This window comes from Melospiza melodia, chromosome 2, assembly GCF_035770615.1.
Source record: "Melospiza melodia melodia isolate bMelMel2 chromosome 2, bMelMel2.pri, whole genome shotgun sequence".
Taxonomy (NCBI): domain Eukaryota; kingdom Metazoa; phylum Chordata; class Aves; order Passeriformes; family Passerellidae; genus Melospiza; species Melospiza melodia.
This window is the reverse complement of record NC_086195.1, coordinates 117996964-118021447: the sequence shown is the minus strand read 5'-3', so window position 1 is coordinate 118021447 and position 24484 is coordinate 117996964. Positions and strand designations below refer to the sequence as shown.

The 24484-nt window shown below is 38.3% G+C and overlaps 1 long non-coding RNA gene across 1 annotated transcript in view; it reads left to right on the top strand.

Annotated features, from left to right (window-relative positions):
* The first annotated feature begins 313 nt into the window (after nt 1–313).
* The window catches only part of LOC134415223 (uncharacterized), a 41234-nt gene continuing 17063 nt past the window's right edge, over nt 314–24484 (top strand). The window contains exon 1 of the long non-coding RNA XR_010026969.1: nt 314–533. This is a non-coding gene — a long non-coding RNA (uncharacterized LOC134415223). The remainder of the gene's footprint in view (nt 534–24484) is intronic.

Here is a 24484-nt window from a genome sequence, read left to right as displayed (position 1 = left end):
ACAGCAATGCAAAGGGGTCACCATCAGTTTTAGAAAGTTTTTTATCAGCTCAGTGGGGTGGTACAAAACAGTGGCAATGTCAGCCTTTTTAATGATTTATGACCTTTAAATGTAAATCTAAGGGAAAATTATTGCCTCAGGAAAGGCAAAAAGGATCTCCAGAAAATGGAGAAAATTATATGAAGAGTTAAATTCTTCTCCTTTGGTAAACCGCTAACCACTGACGTCAACGGGATTTGCGAATGCACATCTGAGAATGGAATTTGGCCATAAGTGAGGTGGAAAAATGATTGATGACTGCCTAACAGTGGAGGACTTGGATCAGCAGTCACAGAGCAGAGCTGGAAATTGCCCAGCTTACCCTCAGCAGATTTCTGATGATCTTCCCCAAGAGCTCAGGGGCAGGTGGAGAATCTCCAGAAACATGGCAGCTCCTCGTACCCAGCTACCCTGGCTGAACACGAGCTCCAGACAGTGCCACTGGAGACATCAGCTTTTTGGGGACATGACAGTGGAAGGAACACACCACAGGGGTGAGTTGGGCCACCTTTGGTGTACAGGGAGTATGTACACCTTTGTATGCAGGGAGTGCAGAACAGCCCTAAAGTTGGAGAGCAAAGCAGAGGTGTACTTAGGCAACCTCCAAGGGTTCTGGAGGGAAATAGATAGTTAAAGCTCCTTGGTGAATCTAGAGGTAAGATTTTAGTGGTTCATTTTTTTAAATCTCAATTGGCAATTCCAAATCTTTGCTATACTAAATTCCTCTTATAAGCTATAAGATCACTTGGTAGCATTTACATATACTATCTTTGTATCTCTTTCATCATCTTTCTTTGATGTTTTATTAGTTACAAGGTTTAGCCTAGAAAAGTCTGTGCATTCCTCTTTACTTAAAAAAATTAAAATGTGAAAGATTTTAATTTAAGCCATTCTGAGAATTCTCCAAATTATAACAAGACTATAAATATGAGAAGGAGTCTTATGTAAGCAGAAGAGATGAAGCAGTGGTGCATGATTTTTACTGCATTGGAAACTGGAGCTTTATTTCTGAAAGTTTAAAATAATAAAATAATTTTCCATTTTTATAAGCAAAATGAACTAAATGAGAAAATTGTGTAAGTAATAGGAGAGCTGCAAGAGCCTTCCACACACAGGCCTAGCCTTGCTCTTATTAACCTCTAACAGTTTTCTTACAAACTTCAGTGGGACTAGAGTTCAGCCAAAATCCCTCCATTTATTAACTCTGGCACTTGGGAAAAGGATCAAACTTTTGCTATTTTTTGGAGGAAATGCTGGTGTCAGTAAGTTAATGTGTAATATGGAAAAAAAGTTAAATTCCATTTCTGTTAGAGCACAACCCACAATCAGAATTCCCCACTAAAAGATAAGCAAGCCATTTTCTCCTACACCATTTTCTCCTACACCAAAAATAAAATGAAAGTATTTCATTCAAATTGACTTTCTAGACTTAAAGGAGTAGAAATTAGAGACAATTTTTTGCAGGCAAAAACATTAATCATTAATACTGTTCATTGTCATGGGACTCTTTACTGTGTTTTACACTTCCACTTCCCACAGAAACTAAAAGTTCTTGTGTTTTCCTCATGGACTAAATAAAATGGAGGGATACTTTAAAGACTTTTCTGGTAATTTAAGATTAAGTAGATGCACCCCACAAACATTCCTGAAAAAAAAAAAAAAAAAAGCTAAGCACAGATTTCTAGTATGAAAAGGCAGAAAGCAGGCTGGCAGGATGAAGGCTGGATGTGGAAGAAGAAGGCTTATGGCAATGGGGAATGAGATTGTGGGTCTTTCTGGGCAGTTCCTACATTTTATTCTCTAAAATTAAGACTTAACCCATTGCATGTGGCTCCTCTACCTTTCACCGCTTTCATTGCTTCTGCAAATGAAGCATGGTGTTAATAATGCCAAGGTCATGGCATTTATCCCCATATGGAAAACTCACTTAAGAATTGGACTCTATGATCCTTGTGGGGCTATCCTAACACAGAATATTCTGTAATTCTGTGATCTGCAGGTCTGTGCAAAGGAAGTGAAAGTCAAACCTACCTGCAGTCTACATTAGAGACTGTCTGGGGTTTTTCAGATTATCCTTGACTTGAATTTTGCTCCTGGTAGAAACTGCACTGAGTTTCAAGGGATGAGATGTGTGAGAGAGTAGAACATTTTCATTTGGTCAAATGGCAAACCTAATGCAGTTGGATGGACTTCCATCTAACACTCTGTGCCTCTTCTCTTTCATGGGATCCCCAGGACTGAATTAGCCGCCCAACTCTGCATGCAGTGTGAGATGAGATAGGACTTGGAAATGTTTCCCATGAAATTCAGTGTGTTGCATGGGCAGGCCCATATGATGCCAGTGTAAGCATTTTGTCTCAGCTTTCCCCTCTCTCCTTGGCCTGGTGAAGTGCTGCCTGCAGTGCTGTTTGAGCATGCACTGCACTGCTGGCTGATCCCAGAGCCATGTGCAGGTGTGGGCTAATGGAAAGGCACTAGGAGTGGTCCAAAGCAGAGCCAAGGATCCTGCTAACAGTAAAGCAGTGTGGGCTGTGCCCAAAGTTGTTATTTCTACCTCTTAGCTAGCAGTGCAAACATATCCTCAGAAAACTTAACTAGAGAAAAACAAGTTTCTGGATGCTGGCTGTGCATAACCAAGTGGCAAGACAAAGATCAAAACTGAGTGACATCAGGACATTTGTAGAGACAGAAATTTTGTTTCCTGCAGCAGAAATTTTGTTTCCTGCAGAAACTTTCAGGGCAAGAGTGTGACCAGTGCCCGGCAGGTCAGGCTGCATCTTAATGGAGCTTTTTGGGGTTACAGTCAGGTGTAGAGACATAAACATTTTTTCCTAATTCCTGTTAGAGACACCTACCTGTCTTTCTAGATGTGGTATAACATATCTAGAGAACATTATTAGCAGAAACTTAGGTGCCATGGGAAGACAACCATCTTCCCTCGGGGTGAGGCAGCAGCTCAGCTGGGGCTTTGAAGATCTACATTTTGGACTTAGATGTTTACAATAGCTGTTAGGCTCCTAATTCTTTTAGTGGATCTAGGCCATAGCATACAGGCAAAGCTTGGTGGAGTCAGCTGAATTTTTTCTTAGAAGTTTTGGGTTTCTTTGAAGCTGAAACTCACAATGGAACTAATTATAACTTAACTGTAGTTGTCTGCCTAATTCTTTATAATATTCTTGTTTGAGACATTATGTACAATTATTTTTTGTACTTTTAAAAGTGTAGCATCACATTTTCTCTATCTGCAAAAATTAAGAGTGTTTGTGGTGCATACGAATTCTAGTATTGGATGTTAGGTGTAGAATTTTATAATAAAAACAGATGTGAGACTACTTTTCTGTTAAAAAGCTTAAATTTCTGCTGATCATTAAAGAAAAAAGGAAAGAAATAAAACAAACATTTCATTTAGTTCACGTTGGTCATAGTTAATTAATAAAACACATTACTTAATGGGTGTAAATAGTCATGCAAAGATATGTGTAATAACTATATATTTTAGTAACTTAGTAATATGCTAAACACAAAGATTTCTATTCAAGGCATTCAAAACCTGTGATTTTTGATTGAATCATTCACAGACTTGAAGATCTATAGCAACTGATTCAACCACGCAGTCTGACCTTACGTACTCAAATGCTCATCTGGCAGACTGTGAGAGAGAAATTCCCATGATGTGGCTTTACTCATTCTGAAACAGTGTGTCCAAGAGATGGTGGGAGAAATACTTCATCAGAGGAATGAACTTAAATGTTAGCAGACTGCTAGCTTGCCCTTTTTGATTAGCCTGAAATCACTGCATTGCATTAACTGCATTCCTCTTAACAAGCTACACTATAAGGCTAATGTCATATAGGTAACTAAATATTAACCTTTGTACTAGTAAATTTTTTTTAAGAAGACAAAGAAAAATGAATCTACTTGTGTAGTGTTGAGGAATTAATTGGGGCTGCCCCATTTCATAAGACTTGATTAAAAAGAAAAAGGAATTGCATGATGAGAAGCAAAGAAGTTAGAATAGAGAAGACCTCAGTAATAAGAAAATGAAACAAGGGCTTGAAAATGCAGGTTCCAAAATCCCAAATCATCCAAAAAAAAGTAGTAAGTGAAATCCCCAAAATACAGGATCAAAAAAACATCAAAGCAAGCACGTATACACTGCTAACAATTAGAACAGTATTAATTAGCAACAATGTTCTTTAATCTATAAATAATAAAGTGATCAAACGGTCCCACAGAGAGGTGTATAACAATACATAGAATTTTACAGTCGTAGGTCAAAAAGTCTATTTAAAATCCCTGTGGCTAATTCAAACATTCAGATTTAAAGCCCTGTTTATAGTTTAGTTGAGAGATCACTCCAAAGTGGAAGAGATGTTAAAATCAGACCCAGTGCCTCAGACAATATACACAGCACACAATAAAGAAACTGCAGTCTCTAACTCTTTGAAATGAAGGAAAAAGGTGCATCAAGTAAAAAACTGCAATAAGACAGAGTCTATGTTTTAGAAGAAACCTAAAACATCCACTAAGACAAGAAGTGTACTCAGCATATCAGGAGTGAGCTGTGCTGTCTCACTGAGGGTTATGACAGGTGATCACAGAGCTGCAGCAACACTAACATAGATATACAGACATCTGTGTATCACATTATACTGTAGGTGAGAATACTTAGACATATTCTTGATCAAGTTGTTAAAAGATTTATATAATTAAGCTATTTGATATTCTGATGAGCTAAATTAATATTGCTATCTCCATTTGAATATTGAGTCAACTGAAACAGGTTACATGAGTAACACAAGGTTATTTTTTATCTCATATTCCATCTATAAGACTGCTTTAGAATCTTAATACTGAAGTAATAAGGAGCTTTCTTAATACTCACATAAATACTCACACACAAAAATTTTTTAAGAGTTTGTTTCTAAAATTTGACTTTTTGCCATTTTGTAATATAATAAAATCACAGATCATTCTCCATCTACTACTTGATTATTTCCATACAGGGTAGAAATCCGCAGTTTTCTTTACTGAATCATGCATTGATTTTTTTCTCCTGAACACTTCTTCACTTTATCAATCTTAAAATTTAACTGTGACCTCCAACATGTTGTGTTCCTTTCCAGATGGCTTAATCTGAAGACTCAATGAATGCATTTGCAATTCTTTTATTGAAGTCGTTAATAAAAATATGGATCAGTTGGCAGTTTAGAATTACTCTTGCAATAAACTTCCACACCCAATAACTGTTTCACCACTGATATTTCCCTAGTTTGTTCACAAAATCACCTGTTAGTAACAGAGCCAAAGCACCACTGAATTCAAGATAGTTTTACATCATAGAATAGTTTGAAGGCAAAGGGGAAACAAACTGACAGAATTATATCTCATTGAAGCCTTCTTGGCATAAATATGTCTCTCTGCTTCCCTCATATTTGAAACTGATTAGTCCTCAGAAGAAATTCTTGCTCTTACTCCCCATGTATGTGAACTTATGCCACAAATATAATATACTTTGACAGAAAACATATATTTCATACCTAACGTGGTGTAATTAAATGCATATATATGTACTATATATGTTATCTGCATTTATGTATAAATGTTGAGTGAAGTTGCTGCCATTTGTAATTTTCAAAATTTTCATTAATTTCATAAGATTTGTAGTCTTTGCTAGATTTTAGAAGTAAACCTTTATCCTATACCTGGATGACCATCACCTTTCATCTCAGTGTTTATTTCACCTTAAGCCACCACAATGAAACTTAACATGCAGTGACTTTATGTTGTTGCAATGTTTATGACAAAACATTCTCATCAATATATTTTGCTAATTTAAACACTGCTTTACTACTGAGTACTTGTATTCTTCAGCATCTCCCTCCAAAACTCAAAAGCCTTTTAATAACCCAGTTTTTCTTTTCACATAATGCAAAGTAATTAGTTCTTTTTAGATGGGTCATCAGGAGGCCTGGCCCATACAGGCTTCTTAGAGCTCTGAGCTCAGGGCTTGTAAGGCCCTCCGTGCTCTAGTTTGCAGTCATTTCTCCTCAGCAAACAGAACATCAGGCTCCTCTGCTTGTGAACAAGTGCTGCCCTATACTAGCTTTCTGCTCTCAGCATTTTTTAACAGCTTTCTTTTTGATGATGTGTGGCTCCTTTTAAATTTTTTTTTTAGTTGAGCAAGATTTTAGCTGATTTGAGCCTAGAATTCTCTTAGCTGTCTTGAGTCAGAAAAAACATTTCTCTTGTTATCCACTTCACAAAAATCTTCACCACTGCAGTAAGAGCACAACAAATGAATCTCCTTTTAGACACAGATTTCATTTGCTCAGCTGTTTGGCAGTTTTGGGGCTTCTAGTTCTATGTTCTTCATTTTCTCCATGGTAGATTGTATCTAAGCTCTAAATCTTGCTACTTAACACAAATTACATGTGCTCAGCTGTTCAACGCTTTTGGGGCTTGTGGTTCTATGCTCTTCGTTTTCTCCACAGTAAATTGTATCCAAGCTCTAAATCTTGCTACTTAACACTAGTCATTAATGCTACTCAGTCATGTGCTCAAAACCAGGAATGTTGCATCTCAGCAGTGGTTTCAGAGAAAGGCAGGTGCATGAGAACAATTAAGGTACGAGTGGTTTAAGTTTGCCAACAGCATACACTGAAAAGAATGCCAAGGAATGTTTAGCCATGGCCTTTTCTACTGACCTTACCTACAACTCATCCCTGAAGGTGAGGATGGCTCCCTTTCATTGTGTCCTAGGCTCTTGTGGGCTAGGAACACAGAGCAGGTACATTTAAAAAATATTTTTCCTCTAGAAAAGTGGGACTTAAGAGACTAGTACAGCTGGGCTATATGATACATGCACTAGCTTAGCATTAGTAGTTTTCTGTAGAATTGCAGGTGGTTCACTGCTTGCAAACAATGCAATCCTAAGTGCTGATAGCCGTAATGTCCATGGGGTCTGCTAGCTTTCCATGAAATAGCAGGAGTTCTCTAGCATGATGCGGTCTGCAGTTTTTAGCTTATGCAAGTGATCCCTTTTTGCATTTCTGAGTTCTCCACCCAGGGACTAACTAATGATTATTTGGATCATTTCCTACTCATCTTGCTGTCTGCCCCTTCCCTGAACTGTAACTCTGTATAGCAAATACAATATGATTCATGGTACATAAATGAGCCAAGAAGAAGAATTATCTGTTCTCTCTTTATGTGAGCAAAAAGTAGGTTTGTGTATTTTACAGATAACATCAAAAAGCTGCTCAACACAAAAGCATGTATTTTTCTAATGACATAGAATTTCGTTTACTGAAAAGAGGACAGTATCATGTCATCTTCATTTCAGTAAGATTTCCCCAGGTAACATCTTACATTGTGAGTCTTGAAGTTAATTTCAATTTCAATTTCAGAAAAGCTCATTGGTGCATTCTTCAATATTTGTATGTAAGTAAAAGAATATCCTTTAAAATTTTAATATTATGCATAGCTTGAAAACCCTTATCCTAAGAAAACCTTGGACAAGCACATTTAGAGTCTTATTTAGAAACTTGGATTTTGGATGGTTATATGAACCTTGTAGAATGTCATGTTGGAAAAATATTTCCTTCATACTTTTGTAAGAGACTAGGGCCAATGTTTTAAAGCTGTATATCAAATCATATAAGGGTGAAGTGGGGTTATAATTCATTTTGCTAGAGCTGGAAGTAAATCTTGACAAGACCACAAAATGTGCAGGTGAAAATAAAAAAAAAAAAAAAAGCTTTCTGTTTCTTTTTCCTCTCTGTAGTGAAATTCATAATCAGCTGAAGACAGCATTTTCTGTTCACTCTCCTACTTATGTTAACTAGATGCTATCCTTTCTTTAAAAATCTTAATGTAATGATCCTTAGTCCAGTTCTGCAGTAAACAAAAAAAAAATTGCAGTCATCTGTGTTGGGAAGGGTTCAAGTAAGTTCATGCCTTTTTGTACTTGTTTTTGGTGGTTCCATAGCAAATATATAGACAGATGGATGACAGAATATTTACAGAAGGAGAGAGAAACTGGCAATTGCAAACATTTGCTTAAATAAGCTGATTCTCATCTAGCCAGGACACAGGAATGTATATCACATAATTTCACACCTCAAAATATATTGAGACTTTGGTAGGGATGAACAGTGCATAATCTACGTGCTGTTTAAGAACTTGCAGAATAATGAATGCTTTTTTAAATAATGAATATATTTGACAAAATCAGTTTATGCAGAAAAAGTCTATGAATGGACAGTTATATTCAACAAATATGATTTTTACATGAATTATTAAACTATGAGTAGTAAATACTTCCCAAACATGGAACTCTAACATGAGGCTTTTACAAGGAGACTCTTCCTCCCAAATATTGGAAATATCTGTTTGCAAAGCAGTCATTTCCTGGTTCAGAAGAGAGTTAACATAGGAAAATTCATCATTTAATTGTTCATGGGATTTTATGAAATATTTTGCACAAAGCACTTTTTGCTCAGACTACTTTCCTTTCACCCACTATGAGATCAAGAATAACAGAAGTTGGACAACCTGATGATCAAAGTTTAAATGTCGCTTGTAGCATCCCAGAGACCTCAGTTTGAATTCTGCCCAATGTGATCTGTGGCATTTCCATTGTCTTAAAGAAGCTTTGAAAGAAAAGAGAAGAAAACTCACTGTCAGGAAAAAAAGGAAAAAAAAACCAGCAAAACCCTAGCTTGAATTAAAATGTAGATTAAGAATAAAGAGGAACTACTCACTATCTTGTGCTTTGCTGCTGATGGCAACACAGCTAAGGAAAGATAAGTACTCACTTATCTGTATTCCTGATTTTAAGGTGCTCCTGTAGTCTCTAATACTACTGTCCCTAAGCATGTTACCATCCTTCTTGCAGGTATACACATAACTCCCCTTCAAGGTGGCAAAGTTTTATTCACGATATTTTAAATTTTAGCAACAAACAGTAAGTGAGGGAGATCTGTTATGCTCACTAAGGCCTAAATTGATTTCACCTGTTTTAGGTACTTCACTGGGACACAACCTAGTACAGCAACTGCCCTTTTGTAGAAATGTACAGTCTCAGGTAGCCTCTCCCCAGGTACATTTAGGAAAGAGAAACAGATTGTTAGTCACAGACGGTTTTTATGTGCAGCGGACTAACTCCTAAAAGTATCAAACACTATATGGACATCAAATGCTTGTCCAGGCTGCAATGGATGCCACTCCTTTAAATAACATAGGTTTTTTACCTTGCTGTCTTGGGCACCACAACACTGAAATCATGCTGAGAACGTTGCTCCACTGCTCCATGCTAAGGCAAAGTCACTCAGATAAATGGTAATGAAGTAGAGGGCTTCTCCAGCTCTCTAATTTCTGGAGCCTCTTTCCTCACTTGTCAAGTCTTTGCTTTTTATTAGCCTAAAAAGGAGACTGTGTGATGGTGATAGGAGACTGTGTGAGCTCGTGCCAACTGATACTCACTGATACTGAAATCTGAAATTGCCATAACACTTCAGTTGTTGCTGGCAGCTGTGACTGGGAGTCTGACAACCAAGGGGACAGGAAATAAATTTCTTCCTCCACAGTAGCTGCACTGCAGCTGAGAATGATGTAGTGGAAGGATACTGGTGCCTCTATGTCACACTGCCTTTGGGAGGGGGAAGGCAGCATTCCCACTGCAAGGCTTCTCAATGCACATTTTCTGGAGAGCTTGGGTAGCTCAAACATACTTGCAGGCACACAGTTTTACAAAGGAGCCATTTTGCCTACTAGCAACCCTTGGAGTTTTACTAACTGTAAGATTTTGTATCTGGGGAACAAAGCTTTTTCCCAGGCTCAAATGAATAGTTCTTCCAACTTTAAGAAGGGTATTGGCTGCAATAAAGCAAGCAGTTTTTGGTCCTTTCTCCTAACAGTGATAAAATATTACCAAAAAAACCCTTAAATTTACAGTTTTACTGTTAGCACATAATCAGCCCTGAAAAATTTTGATGTTAGCTTTTGCTGCACAATAAGGGTTGTTTTCCTTAAAAAAAAAAAAAGAAAAAAAAAAGAAGCTCAAGTTTTCATGCTGTAAATATTGAATTATCATTAATATATTAGCACAGAGAACTTAAGCCCTAAGACCTTCAGTGTCTTTGCTGAAGTCAGCATCTTCAACCAAAGCCTATCATTGGCGTCTCTTGTGTAAATCCTTTGAAGTTATTACTGCTCTGAAGTGAGGAGAGAAACCAGGATTTAAAGGGGAAAACCCCTATGTATTCGACTGGCAGATGAGTTCTGTTCTGGCAGGTGGCAGGAGCAGGTGACAACCCATGTGGTGGACAGCACAGAATGACAGAGTATTGTTGAGGATGCATTGCCAGCTTGTGTTAATGTCTGCTGCCCTACTGAAGCTGGTGGAGCTCACAGGCTTCCACCACCTGTGCCACTGTACCCTTCTACTCTGATCTCACATGAGATACTCTCACTTCACCTCCACTAAGGACTCCCCAGAGACAGAGGAAGATGTAAAGATCTCATTCCTCTCACTCAGGACAGAGGTTTGGAGCCTGATAGATGTCAAGACTTGGGAGAGTCCAGTGAATGAAAGAGGGATGAATGGAGGACACCTGTAAGGAATATATGTATATTGTCAGGGTGGTAAAAACTACTGTAGCTCCTAACACTGTCCACGGAAATGTCCTTTGCACTCTGGGTTCAAGATGAGAATATTTGTTGCAAGACTTGGCTGCATCTTTCATCTTCACTAAGTTCCTAATTTTCCAAAGTAACATTGATGCAGTTTGTTGTTTTTATGAGAAAAATAAACCAAGACAACAGGAGTATCTGAATAAGAGTCCAGTGAGAAACCATCTCCTTTTAAATAGAGCAACAGTTCTTCACTTTATTGGGAGGATCCAAAGAGGTCTTGGGCAGATGAGATATGATAAGTGTTTCTAGTGCTTGTTTCTAGAGCAAATGAACTTCACATGCAAGTAGAGGCAAACAGCTTTTTTTTGTGGACTGATTTTGCTTCTTAATCCATTATTTGCTGTAGTTACACAGCACAGTACTAACCTGACATTTGAAGAGGATACCAGGGGAAATACATATATAATGTACATTATATAAACACACAAGATACACTAACTTATTGAAGATTCTGCACAACTTGCTGGGAAAATTTGTACACAACATCCTTTCTTGTTGTTTTAAAAGAGAAAGTTTCAGCTTCTGTTTCTTAGAAATTGGAGCAATTGGAATAAATGTTTTATGTGCTGGCCATGAAGTTACTAATTTATCTGAAGAGCTGAAAAGCATTTTCCCTTTGTGTAAGAGCTAATTAGGCAAATAGAGCTGCTCATTTTCCTTGAAGAAATTTAGGTAGGCGTTTAAGACAAGGAAGGTATTTCGTTTCTTGACCACTAATCATCAAACATCCTGACCTATAAATCACTGAAACTTTCTGCATGTTTAGTTGCCAAGATCTTCCCAGAGTGGCATGAAAATTAAGATATCTATGCATTTGAAATCTTCCTGATTTTTAAATGTGATGGACTTTGGAACTGACATTATTGTAAGGCTAAACCATGTTCCTGCAGGTTTTGCTCAGGTAAAACTCTCAACTGAGTTACTCTAAGTTGGTTTACATACACAAAAATGGATGAATCTCTTGCAGTCAGAGGTTCCATTGAACAAACTGGAAATAAAAGCAAAGGAATACAGCAGACCAGACAAAACTCTTCGGTACCATTGTAGAAGTGTTATGATCAACCAGGGATTCATTTTCATTGCTAGTTCAATTCCTTAAGCCTTGTCTAAACTCCGGAAACATACCATTCTGAGAAGTGGCTGGCCCTTCTAACTTGGTTGTAAAATACCTCATGTCCATGCTATACTCCTGATTTGATTTGCGGAAGTGTGCAAACAAGAAAAAAAATTCCCACTGGTGGGAACCACAGGGTAGACAAGATGTCTATGAATGTAGCTATTTTTACCACCATTTTGCTTAGGTTTTCAATAGGTTTAATGAAAACTGTGGTTGTGGCTCTCACCATTTTTAACACATTCATCAACATTGGAGGCAAACCGGTGGAATTTTGACCAGCTGTAAATTTCCTTACTACTAACTTAGATGGAAATTCTTTCTTTCTTTCTTTCTTTCTTTCTTTCTTTCTTTCTTTCTTTCTTTCTTTCTTTCTTTCTTTCTTTCTTTCTTTCTTTCTTTCTTTCTTTCTTTCTTTCTTTCTTTCTTTCTTTCTTTCTTTCTTTCTTTCTTTCTTTCTTTCTTTCTTTCTTTCTTTCTTTCTTTCTTTCTTTCTTTCTTTCTTTCTTTTCTTTCTCTCTCTCTCTCCCTTTCTCCTTTTCTTTTCTTTTCTTTTCTTTTCTTTTCTTTTCTTTTCTTTTCTTTTCTTTTCTTTTCTTTTCTTTTTCTTTTCTCTTCCTTTCCTTTTCCTTTCCTTTCCTTTCCTTTCCTTTCCTTTCCTTTCCTTTCCTTTCCTTTCCTTTCCTTTCCTTTCCTTTCCTTTCCTTTCCTTTCCTTTCCTTTCCTTTCCTTTCCTTTCCTTTCCTTTCCTTTCCTTTCCTTTCCTTTCCTTTCCTTTCCTTTCCTTTCCTTTCCTTTCCTTTCCTTTCCTTTCCTTTCCTTTCCTTTCCTTTCCTTTCCTTTCCTTTCCTTTCCTTTCCTTTCCTCTTTCTTTCTCTTTCTTCCTTTCTCTTTCTCCCATTCTCTCTTTCTTCCTTGCTTTCCTTTCTTCCTTTATTTCCTTTCTTCATTTCTTCCTTTTCTTTCTTTCCTTCCTTTCTTTCCTTTCTTCCTTTTCTCCTTTCTCTCTCCTTCTCCCTCTCCTCCCCACCCTTTCTCCACTACCCCCTCCACAACCCACATGTTACATTTACTACAAATTATTCAAATCATTACTGGAGTGTTTCACATTAAACGTGCATTGGTCTTCATGCCTGTGCAAACAGAAGCCACCACCTTGCATGAACACTTGCCTAAGATCACTTTTGCCCTTCCTTAAAGGCTCCCTGAAATGACACAGCTGCCAAGTCCACCTGCAGAGTTGCTCTCCCAGCTGTGCCTGGGCACTGTGTCAGATCCATGAGCCGGGGGTGGCAGCCTACCTCCCTCCAAAGGGGATATGACCACGCAGACCAGAGGGGTCAGATGAAGGACCCTGGGAGGTTGTAAGTGCAGGAGCTGGGAAGTCCTTGGCATGTGGTCAGAGAACTGGGTGGCTGGGCAAAAACCATTGGGTAAAGCAGTTCTGAAGCAGGAATGATCCCCAGACAAGAACAGCCCGCATAGCCACATGTGGGGCTCTGCCTGTGTCACTCAGTATGCCTTGTTCAGCCAGAAACAGCCCTGTTTTCTGCTGCTGGCACATATCCAGGGTGTTGAAAAGCTTTGTGTGGGTAAGTACCGGAGAACAGGTTATGGTCTAGCTCTACACTTTCCTCACATTACACAAATACTAGACATGGTACCGAGGGGGACACATTTTAACCTTAACACCTCAGTGATGGATAGTAGGATGGATAGCTATGTTTCTTTCTAAAAGTAGTTCCTTAGGGGTCTCGGGTGACAGACTACTATTCCACTTCTCTTTCCACTCTTTTTCAATGAATATGCACAATTGCAGCTTAGTTCCAAAAACAATTTTTAAGCTGAATATAAATGTTTTCTTTTCTCTAAGAGGGAGAGAGAAAGCCACATAACTAACAACCACAGACTGTGTCTGTCTCTTTAAGTTTTAAAATCTTTATAACCAATTTACAAATGGGTACATTTCTACAACCCCTGTGAATAGCCATGTTTTTTAATGCAAGTATTGTTTTATTTGGACTATCTCTTTTTCTTTCTTTTCTTTTCTCAAGAAAACATGCCATATAAGGAAGAATGTGTGGGTGTTGTGAGAATGAATGATTTTCAAGCTAAGAGGACATTATGGCCTCACGTACTCTACGAAAAGTACTGGCTGCTGACGACTGGTGTCAACAGTGACCATGCCTGAACAGTGCTGAAAACAATTTAAGTCCTTCTGTCCCCCAGCTCACACAGTATTCAGCAACATTTCAGGTAGTTTGATTAAAATCAGAAGAGGCACTGATTCCACTAGCAGGGTATTAACAGGAGAGTGAGCCCTAGTGTAGACAGCTGCCTGGCTCCAGAAGCCATCGACAGTGCTCTCTGTGCTTGACATGTCCTGGAATTGGCTTCTGAGCCAGAAAGCTGTCTGCACTGAAGTATTCACTATTTATGCCACCCCTTTCCTTATGTCAGCATCAGAATAGGGTGAAAATTAAATAAGTGCTGTTGAAAGATACAAATATCCTTTTTGTTTGAATTTTCTCACCAAACAGGGATTTAAGATACTTTGTCATAACCTGAATTACTTTTCTTCATATCCTTTTCACAGTAGTAAAAGGAAAAGAAAGATTAAAAAGGGAACAAACCAAATAATTTTCCAGATTAATATTTTAAATTAAAAGTATCATCATAGCAGGAGTCTCTTTAATTTTTCTCAAAATAAGAAAAAAACCAAACTCTTTCACATTAGCTTTTTATGCATTTAAGAAAAGATAAAGTGCAGTGCTGTTTCTCCAGAATGCAGCATGGAAAATCTTGTCCTATACTTCCAGATGAACAATCCAATGGATCAATCCATATACTTGCAAATGAAATTGAAATCCAAAGCTAGTATCTATAGTCTCCAATAAAAAGTGTAGCAATCAGTATCAGGACTCTATTAGTACAACTACTTTTTAATGGCACCCTGCCCACCTACTGTGTCTTGGACTACAGAACGAGAATAAGACCAATAAAAAAAAAGTCCTATGTGAGAAAACACAAGCTAAAGCAACTTCTTTTTGAATATAAGCATTGTAAAATTATTTTTTAAAATTCTTATGAAAAAAGAATCACACTAAAATATTTGGCATAGTAAGTGGATTCAAGCACATTGTTGACAAGATCTAACTAATTCATATTTACAGAATTTAAGATTTTACTCTAGGTGTTGCAAAACAGAAAGGGGGCCTGAAACATCCTAAGTCCCAAAGCAGGGTCTTACATTAGTTTATGCCACTAGGAACACCTGCAAGGGCAAGACCAACATATTTTACACACAGAGCAAGGGAGAAACAGGTACTCACAGGGAGCTCCTTGGCTCACAGGAGAGTGCACATATTCAAAGCTGTTATCCCAGCCATGAACGTCATCCAGTGCCAAACCACGTCCACTCAGAGCAGCAGGTCTGAGCTACCTTCTCAAAGAGCCAACTTTTGTTTCCTGACTATGCATGGAGATGAGGAAGGTCGTTTGGTTAACTGCAGCCACTGACAGGAGAGCTACTTCTTTTTGGAATTCCTCCCCAAGTTACTTAACTTTACTTCCAACTTTGTTGGAAGCTAAAATAAATAAATAAAATCATGGAGGATCACATCTACTTTGTTTAAAGCAAATGATGTAGCTGTTCATTTGTATGTTTTTGCATTCAGTTTCTGCCATGAGACAACATTGAAGATCTTAACATTGGGCCACAGCACTGGAAAAATTCTCTCACTTTTAGAGCCTCCCATGAGATATAGAGGATCATGCCTCATTCTTTGTACAAAACATTGTTAGGAAACTACTGGAGGTTCTGCTGTACAGACTGAAGTCTCCAAACAGCATATCAAACACTGCATCTCCCCATCTTTCTTAACACCTCTGTGTGAACTAAGTGCATTTGAAAAGGGCGTGGATTGCATTTTCTAAAATGATTCTTACCTCCTCCTGTACGTTTGCTGGTCAGACCCATTTGTACCATGAACATACTTGGGGCCCTATGCTTCTGCTTTCACGTTCAATAAAGGGGACAGGTCATTTGTGCTGCCAGTCACCAGTGCATCTTGTTATCCAGAACTGTAAAGCACATGGGGCTTGCTGTCTGTTTCCCAGAATTCAGAAATGCAGGAAGGATAGGCTTTGGAACATAATGGAAAATTTCCTTGTATTAACTACCAGTAAAAAGAGACACCCTGAAGGCCTTGTCTTTCTTCATTAAATTCATAAAAAGCTGTATAATTACAAAGCTTGTGACATGCTAATTTTCCACATAACTTTCACACTTTATCAGCCCTTAAATATATCTGAAGTGGCAGCACTGATACACAGATCAGGTGCCAGCCCACATATCCTGCTCTAGATAATGTGACCCACAGAAGCATGGTGCAGTCTGGAAAGAACTAAGAAATACCTCTACTAAGGAGAAATGCTCTGTCTGGGTTACTCAATGAGTGCTGACAGGAGAAGCATTAAACCAGAGCATTAAAAGACAGCAAGAATTGCAGATTTGACCCTGCTAGGCAGAAATGTGCCTTAATAATTTAATTAACAATAAATACAACTCCCTAAAAATCCCATGAACTTATTAGTAAACAATCTTGCAAAGTTACATTTCATTAATAGCTATTAAAAAAAAATCTATAAATGGTGCCCATTGGAAGGATAATGTTTTTCCCTCTCTCTCTGAGAACATATGTTTGTAAACTGTGTAACTGGGCCCCGAGTAATTTTGGAGTGAGTAATTTCCGAACGTGCAATTACAAATGGCTAAAGTGCAATAGCTCCCCGAAGCATCATCACAATTTCTGCAGTGAGTGTTTAATTGTAGCCAGACTTTGTAACCTTACCATGGCCTGTGTCCCTGCCATAACCCTAGGCCTAAGCTCCACTCTTCAACATATGGGAAAATTTTTCAAGCTGATTGCTCCAATCTGATTAGGGGAAGTTATGTAGCTGCCATTTATTCAGAGTCTTGTTACCACACTCTAACAGCTGCTTTGTAAAAGATTCCCATTAAGGCCATTTTCTGCCTACTCCAATTCCAGCACGCCTGTCAAAGTAATTGTGATTGCACTGATTGTTCTGAGGGTGTCAGGAATTAAAAAAAAAAATTAAAAATCTTTTTGATACTGGGCTGGAAAAAGCAACTTTAACACAATGGTAAATTGGTTAGGAGAAGTGCTTTCTGCCTCAGCCATTTTCCTGCCCTGAATCCTTTGTAAATTCCCCAGTGCAGGAAAGCACAGGTGTCTCCAGCACAGTTTGAGAGAAGGAACTTGTTCTGTATCAGGTGACTACTAAAACCCTAGCACAATTCCATTTTATGACAACAGTCTTTGTCTCCAGTTGTCACTTTGGCAACCTAAAAAATTTGATGGGTTTTTCACTCCCAATTTTATTAATCGTGGTGTTGATAAGCTGCACGTAGCTGAAACATTGTGGCAGAACTGCAAAGCAAGCAGAGAATAAATGGTTTTCCATCATGGTGATCATTTCCAAATAAAATAAAATAAAATAAAATAAAATAAAATAAAATAAAATAAAATAAAATAAAATAAAATAAAATAAAATAAAATAAAATAAAATAAAAATGTCCAGTGTTCAGAAGTGGGTGTGCCTAAAAGATAATAGGATCCCCTCAAACTACTGGCAATGGTTTCAGACTGACCAGTAGAAAGCCATCAGCCACATAGGATAAAGAATGAGGTTTTGCTCATTTTTTCAGATTTTTTATTAGATTCAGAATTTTAAATTAAACACATAGTTAAAGGGACTTGACCTCAGTTATTTTCTGATACAAATATGTAAATGACTGAGTGATTAATAGTTAAAAATGGTCCAGACTTTTGATCTGAAACAGCATCCACATAATTTTTTATTGATCTCCTTGGATTCAATTGTGCTTATTTCAACACAGATGCCTTTGCCACATTAATGCCCTTTAGCTCTTTAACCACTGAAGGGTTTACCATTTCTTGGTTTCGAGAGGTACAAGATTACCAAATTTTTGACATTCTTTCTTCTAGTTACATGAGAATCAACATTAACATGATTAATATACATATGTTTGTATGTTTTAGTGGTTACTCCTCTATGCAGCATCTACAGACTCAAATGAAAATGAAACAAACAACTTTTATTTAGAATCATATCCACTTTAAGAAGCTTCAGGCTAATAACTGGCAATTATTAATATCATTTTCTATTCCAAGTAATCCATAGATTTTGAATTTTGGAATTGTGGGTTATATTCCGCTTCTAATTGCAGTGGTTTGGCAGAGATTATTTTAATGCATTTTGCTGCAAGTGAGAAGGTATTTTGTTCTTGCTTCATGTTGGGTCAAAAGTAAAATACACAAATCTAATGAAAATTATCCAAACTGACTTTTAATACAGCAAAGATTGTTTATGGGTGACAAAGGTTTGCTGACTAGCTCTGCCTGGACTGCATGAAACGTTTAAACTTTTGCACTCAAAGTCCAGTTACAGTGTAACCAAATGTAAGCAGTTTAATTGCATTAAATCTATGGTTTTTTAAACCTGAGATCCTCAGATTTTTCTAAGAATTAAAAATACCTTTCAATGGCAACATTTCTCCTTTACTGAGAAAGAAAGATTTGACTTTTGTTATTACTTGAAATGACAACTTTAGAGAAGCTGACAACTGAAAAAGTTCTGTGAAAAAGTTCTAAGCCGGGAAATCAGTGAAATTAAGTTAACTTTTGCTTCTTTAGCAGGTGAATCCAAATTCTGGGTTGAGATTCAGATAAAGGCTGAGATATCTGCATGTGAGGTCCTGTGCTAAGCATCACACCTAAACAAAATACCTAAAAAGGCCCCTAACCAAAGTTCCTAAATCTTTGAATAGGTCATAATCTACAGTAAAAGGTATGCTTGAAAAGGAGATTTTGCTCTTTGATTAGTTATGAAAATTGTCTTTGGTATCCATGAGGAGCGATCACATGTGTTCTCTATTATGTCTGGCTTTCCAGGGGTCAGCAGCACAAAAGTTTATTTGGTGAGTTGTCCATGTTCCATGTTCCATGACAACTTGTCTGAAGGGGTCATGTTCTTGGACAGAGAATATTTCACTTTCAGGCTATTTTTTATTAGTTCCTGGTGGCTAATAAGGCTTCTCAGATGTGTCTGAGCCTCACTGTGTAAAATAAAGAGGTTAGTTATTCCAGCAAAGGATGCTGGCAAGCTGAATATAGGATTTTTCTGCCATCACTGCAGACAAGTCATGCTCTCCAGAATCCCTTGTGTCTCATCACCTTATCACAGCAGGACTTTCACAAGTTTATTTCTAGCTGTTTTTCTGATGATATGCATTAGAGGAAAGGACAGTTTGGCATTGCAGAGGCAAAAGGAGAAGACAGGCAAATAATTTAATGTCATTAATTTTACCTCATGATCTCTTGGCAGAAGATAGTTTTATGAAGTAATTTTTTGGAGTTAAGGCAGAGTCTGAACATTTTTAGCTTGAAAATGGTGGTGAATAGATTTTTATTTCCGTCCAAAATTAGAAATGGTTTAACCAAGGCAATATGTTCACTGATAGCCTAAGAACTCAGTCCAAGGACAGCATATACAAACATTACCTGTGAGAAACTAAAAAAACAAAATTCCACTACAAAGCTTTAAATCTTTGTATGGGAAACTTTCCTTCTAAAGAAATTGGTATATTCCATGGCTGCAACTGTTTTGAATTTTATAAGAATGTCTCCCTCAGTTTCCATTAAAATGTTAATTTTATGATGTCTTCTTGTAGGTCTCTGAGTCCATGAGAGTTAGCTGTTGGTTAGACTTCCCTGGGCAACCTTGTTTTTCCTAGAATTCTGTTGATGGGATTTTTTTTTCAGATATTTGGTTTTTCTGGGACAAGAGACTGGGTGGCTAGGCTTCTTAATGGCAGTGAAGTAGAGGTGTAACACCTTCTGAGAGAGTGGCAAATTTGTCCAAATCCCCACTGCTTTATAGGAATTAATTTAATGAGAGCTGTCAGTGAACATTGGAGGTGTGAGAGAAGTCCAAGGTGTTACAAGTGCTCTTGAAACCATGCTCTGGCTTCATACCTGCCAACATTTCAAATGTTAAAAGTGGTAGACTTGGCAGATAGGCTGAGTCTGGTTCTAATGGCTGCCTGCTCTTGCAGAGCCTCCTGCTCCCTGCCTCCATGCCACTTGGAGAGGCCAGTAGCATCTTGCTCTTGCAGGCTGGCTTTCCCTCCTGAAAAGTTGGGCACTCCCTGCTTGAATCCTCCTGGAGCTGTTGTTTGAAAAGACAAGACCTCACTGATCCTCTGAGCAGGATATTCTGCCCTTGTCATTTTAGCAGCACCAGAAATTTTGCTAAATGAGCATGATGGACCAGAATTCTAGTGTTGCCAGGTGTATTTCTAGGGCCCAAAGAGGAAAACTGGACAAAGCAGTGGAAAGATAGATTATGAAGGGCACTATTCAACAGACCCACTATTAAGTTATTTAGCAAAGGGGAGTGGTGAATATGCTAGACATTGCAGGCAAAGATCTTTTAGGCATGAAGAAATGTAGGACAAAAGGTGAAATAAATTGATTTCAGATTTGAAATCCTTTAATGAGATTAGAAAAGCAAATAATTTTCTCTTTGGTGGATAGATATTCTTGTGAATCTACAGGTGCTGTGTGAAAAAGAAAATGGGTAAACTTGTGCCCTAGGTCCATTAAACAACTCAGGATTTATACAGAGTTTTATAGGCAAAGAATCCAAGTATACCCAGGATGCATCTGATTTCCTGTGTTGTCACTGTGAAATATATCTCAGCAAGCTCAGTGCAACCAGCACTGAATGTAAGATGTTAAGAAGGTTTATACAGCAGATGACCGCTTGTCTGGGATTTTCAAGTGCTTGGAAACTCAATAGATTCAGAAACTGTGAGCAAATGACCAAATTCCTTTTGACTCCGCAGGAAGTCAGCAGCAAAATGTGTAAAGGGGAGGTAAATGACTCACAGAAGTGAAAATCTATGGCAGGAGTGTCAGAGTTGGCAGTTATGGGTTTTACTCAAAAAACCCAAACCCACAAAAGTAAAGTTCATGAAGGCTGCATCTGGCCTGTGTCTATTGTGGCTGTGGCAATGGAAGTAAATAAGAAAGCAAACTCCTAACCTCCAAGTATCTGAATCTCTCTCAGCAACACTATTATTTTGACCTCAAAAATTAATCTAATGATGAACCACACAAACAAATATTGGCCAGACCATTCAGTCATTGCTCTCTTCAGGGACAGTAATGTTAAGAACTGCTTCTCTGGTTACTCAAAGTTGAGCTTCTCTTCCTTCAGGCAGGTCATATTTTTTCCTCACTTCACTGCTGATCTGGTTAGCCCTTAGTGCTCTGTGTGTGCTGCCCACACTCAATGCATTTACCTCCAGAGAAGAGAGTGTGTGTGATGAGAAAGTACAGGATCCTTCTGAGATGGAGGAATTATCCAATTGCTTTGTCCCTTGAAGAGCTGTAGACAGTGGAAAGAGAAAGAGGATAGCTGGTACTGGACTTTTAAAAAAGAACTAAAACCCTGACAACTCATTCTGAGCTTGAAAATCTTAGTACTTCTCTCCTGATGGGAGACACCCAGAAAGAGAACCCAGAGAAGTCTGTGACTCCATGAGTAGGGGTAATTGCAGGTGTCTAGAACATGTCTGGACAAGGCATCAGAGGGAGGCAGGAAGGCCAAAAGCAGAGTGGTCCTCTGCAAAACACCCTTTGACAAAATGTGAAGAGCATACCTGGCTGTACGGACGAATGTGAATGCCCCTGGTTGAGACTTCAGCTTGAGTCAACAGGCTCCTCACAAATGCTCTAATCAACAGGTCATAAAAAGGGCTGTAAATGCTCACATAATTAAGAAAAAATTCAAGGCTGTCTTCTCCAGAAAAAGCCTAAACATCCTGCTCTAAGAGGCGGTTCCAAGTTCTGCATCTTCAATTCAGACCTGCATCTCCAACACTGAGAAGTGACAGTGGTTAGCCAGGTCATGCTGCTTCCTCCCTGGCTAAATCTGAGTTCTGGCATGATGAATGGAACTGACTTCATGGGTCCATGCTTAAACCTGAGGATGTCTTGTGCCTCATTCTGCCAAACTCTCCTCTTCTGTGTAAGAGCAGGGCATGAACCCAGCAAGGAAACCACTCTGACAGTCGTACACAAAGTATTCCTAGTGTTAAATTATTATGGTGGTTGTCTCATTGTGCCTTTGGTATTTTTATGCTGGATACATCATCCAGGCAGGAGATTATGTCCTATCCACCTATTCCCCACTCAGTCAAATGGTGTATTTTGTTGCAGCATGCCTGTCTAGTCTATGGCCTGAGGTTTCCTTTAATACTAAAGGGGGAACTGGAGAACAGGATGGGGAAGAGCACAGCTTGCTCCTATCCCTGTTTGGAATTGGGGCCTGGCAGAGGCATGCACATGGGCACAGGAGCCAGGGAGCACCTCTGAGCTCAGTGGGACAGTCATTTTGTGTCAGGAGGGGCTGCAGTGAGCAAGGCAGCTCCTGCCACGTAACTTCACTTCTTCCTTAATGGTGAGTGTTTGGCTTTGAAGCTCTAGTCTCCCCTGATCAGTTTACTCTATAAATTAATGTGTTAATTGTACACACAGTGTTGTCTATTAGGGAGGTGTGTGTTTGATAGCCTCCAGCTGTGAGTTTGCAGAGATCCTGTTGTAGAAATCATTACAAGGAGCAGTTTTCACAACCTTTTTAATGTACTCTTAAAAGTAACAGTTACAGGGGCTTTAACGTATGCAGCTGAAACATGTTTGGAGAATAGCTCATTCAGCAGCTCCAGCATTAACTTTATGTTAGATCGGATTGCATGATGCCAAATTAGCCATGCACCACATATCATCCCACTAACATCTTGAGAGCTTCTCTTTTTCATAAAAAAAAAATAAAATCAAGAAACCAACCATTTTTAAAGCTTGTACTTCAGAAATTCTTTTGTAACAGGTTCCATCTGTTCTTAATTTCTTTCCCAAACAGGCAGGCTAGAAAGCAAACCCTTTACTCACATTGCCTCCTTGTACAAGTCACGGCTCACAAAAGTGTGCAGGCACTCTGATCCTGAGATAGAGGCAAGTGCATGTTATATATTTACAACAAATCTCTTTGACCTCTCAAATGCAGTAGGCACCACTGTTAATATACCAAACTGTGTATCACACAGACAGAGCCACAACATTAATTTTTTTGCTATTTTTTGTATTTTAATGCTTTGGATTTTTAATTTGTCATCGTTCTCTCTTTGGACATTCATTCTTAAACCCATAAAAATAAGTAAATATAAGTTTGTTTCATTTAATGATAGGAACTGAAGTCCAGGAGATACTTGGAATAGAGGTCTACTGTCAAAAACTACAGTCTCACAGTCTGTCAAATGAGTATTACTGAGGTGCTCCAAAGTGTTCAGACATCAGTAGGTTTGAGAGTGTCTACACAGACATTCCCACCCACCAAAGTATGCAACCTGAACAACAGATAATGAATTGTCCCCACTAAAAGCAGATGTAGGGGACAACAAGCAGCATTCAATGCATGGTTAAAAAACACCTGCATATTCAGCTGGACCTATGTTCCAGTGGTTGTGGCTAGAAGAAATTTGTCAGGAAAGAAGAAAAAAACTATCTATTTTTCTTTCCCTTTTTACATTAATTTTCTCTCTCCAAATCTGGAAGGGCTGGGGACCAGGGAGGAAACAAAGCATTGGAAGGTGAGAAAATAATGCAGTGGAAGTTAAAGCAGCTTGACCCAAGGAGGCACTGACCTATGTAATGTAAATGGGAAAACTTGAAGAAAGAAATGGTTTGCAGACAAATAATTGGAGAAGGTTGACCTCGATACTGAAAGGGGAGGGGAGGAGAGGGGGAGAGAGAGAAAAAGCAGAAGAGAGAAACGAAGACCTGTATAAAGTAAATCAAAAATACTTCAGTATGAGCATTTACAGACCAGTTGGAGCCCAGAGACCCTACTTCTGTTGTCTAGCCCCAGAAAGTTTCAACATGCAATTTTCCCAAGTAATCTAAAGCGCTGCTTGTTTCAAGAAAAGAGCCCCCACCTCTGCAAGGCTCTGCAATTTGCTATTTAAATTGTAGAGAGAAGTTTCATGTGGTAGGTCACAAGTAGGCTGCCCTACTTCACCAATCCTTTCCAACAGGCAGCCTGCTTAATGCATGCTGCTATCTGGCTTTTCCTGAATTTACTGGGGCCTTCACTGATGTAGTAACACAGTAGGTTCTAAAATGCTTGAAAAATAAGACGAAGATTAAGATTAAACAAAACATTTTTCTTGGTGATAAATTTAAGCAAATTGAATCTAATTGCTCAATTTTATTCCAAGACAGAGTCTGTGCTGACCTTAGACTCAAGTATTCTTCCTGCCTTTTGCAAGCCTGAATACATGACATCATTTGGACAATTTGCACATATTTATACAATTTGTCATCATTCTGTCTTTACAGTCTGGAGAGTTACAGGATTTGCCTCTAGGCTTACTTTTCTCCCTGCACAAAATGCTTTATGAGAATCATATGCTTGCAATACTATTTTTAAAAACTGAAAAATTTAAGTAAACATTGGGAACCTACT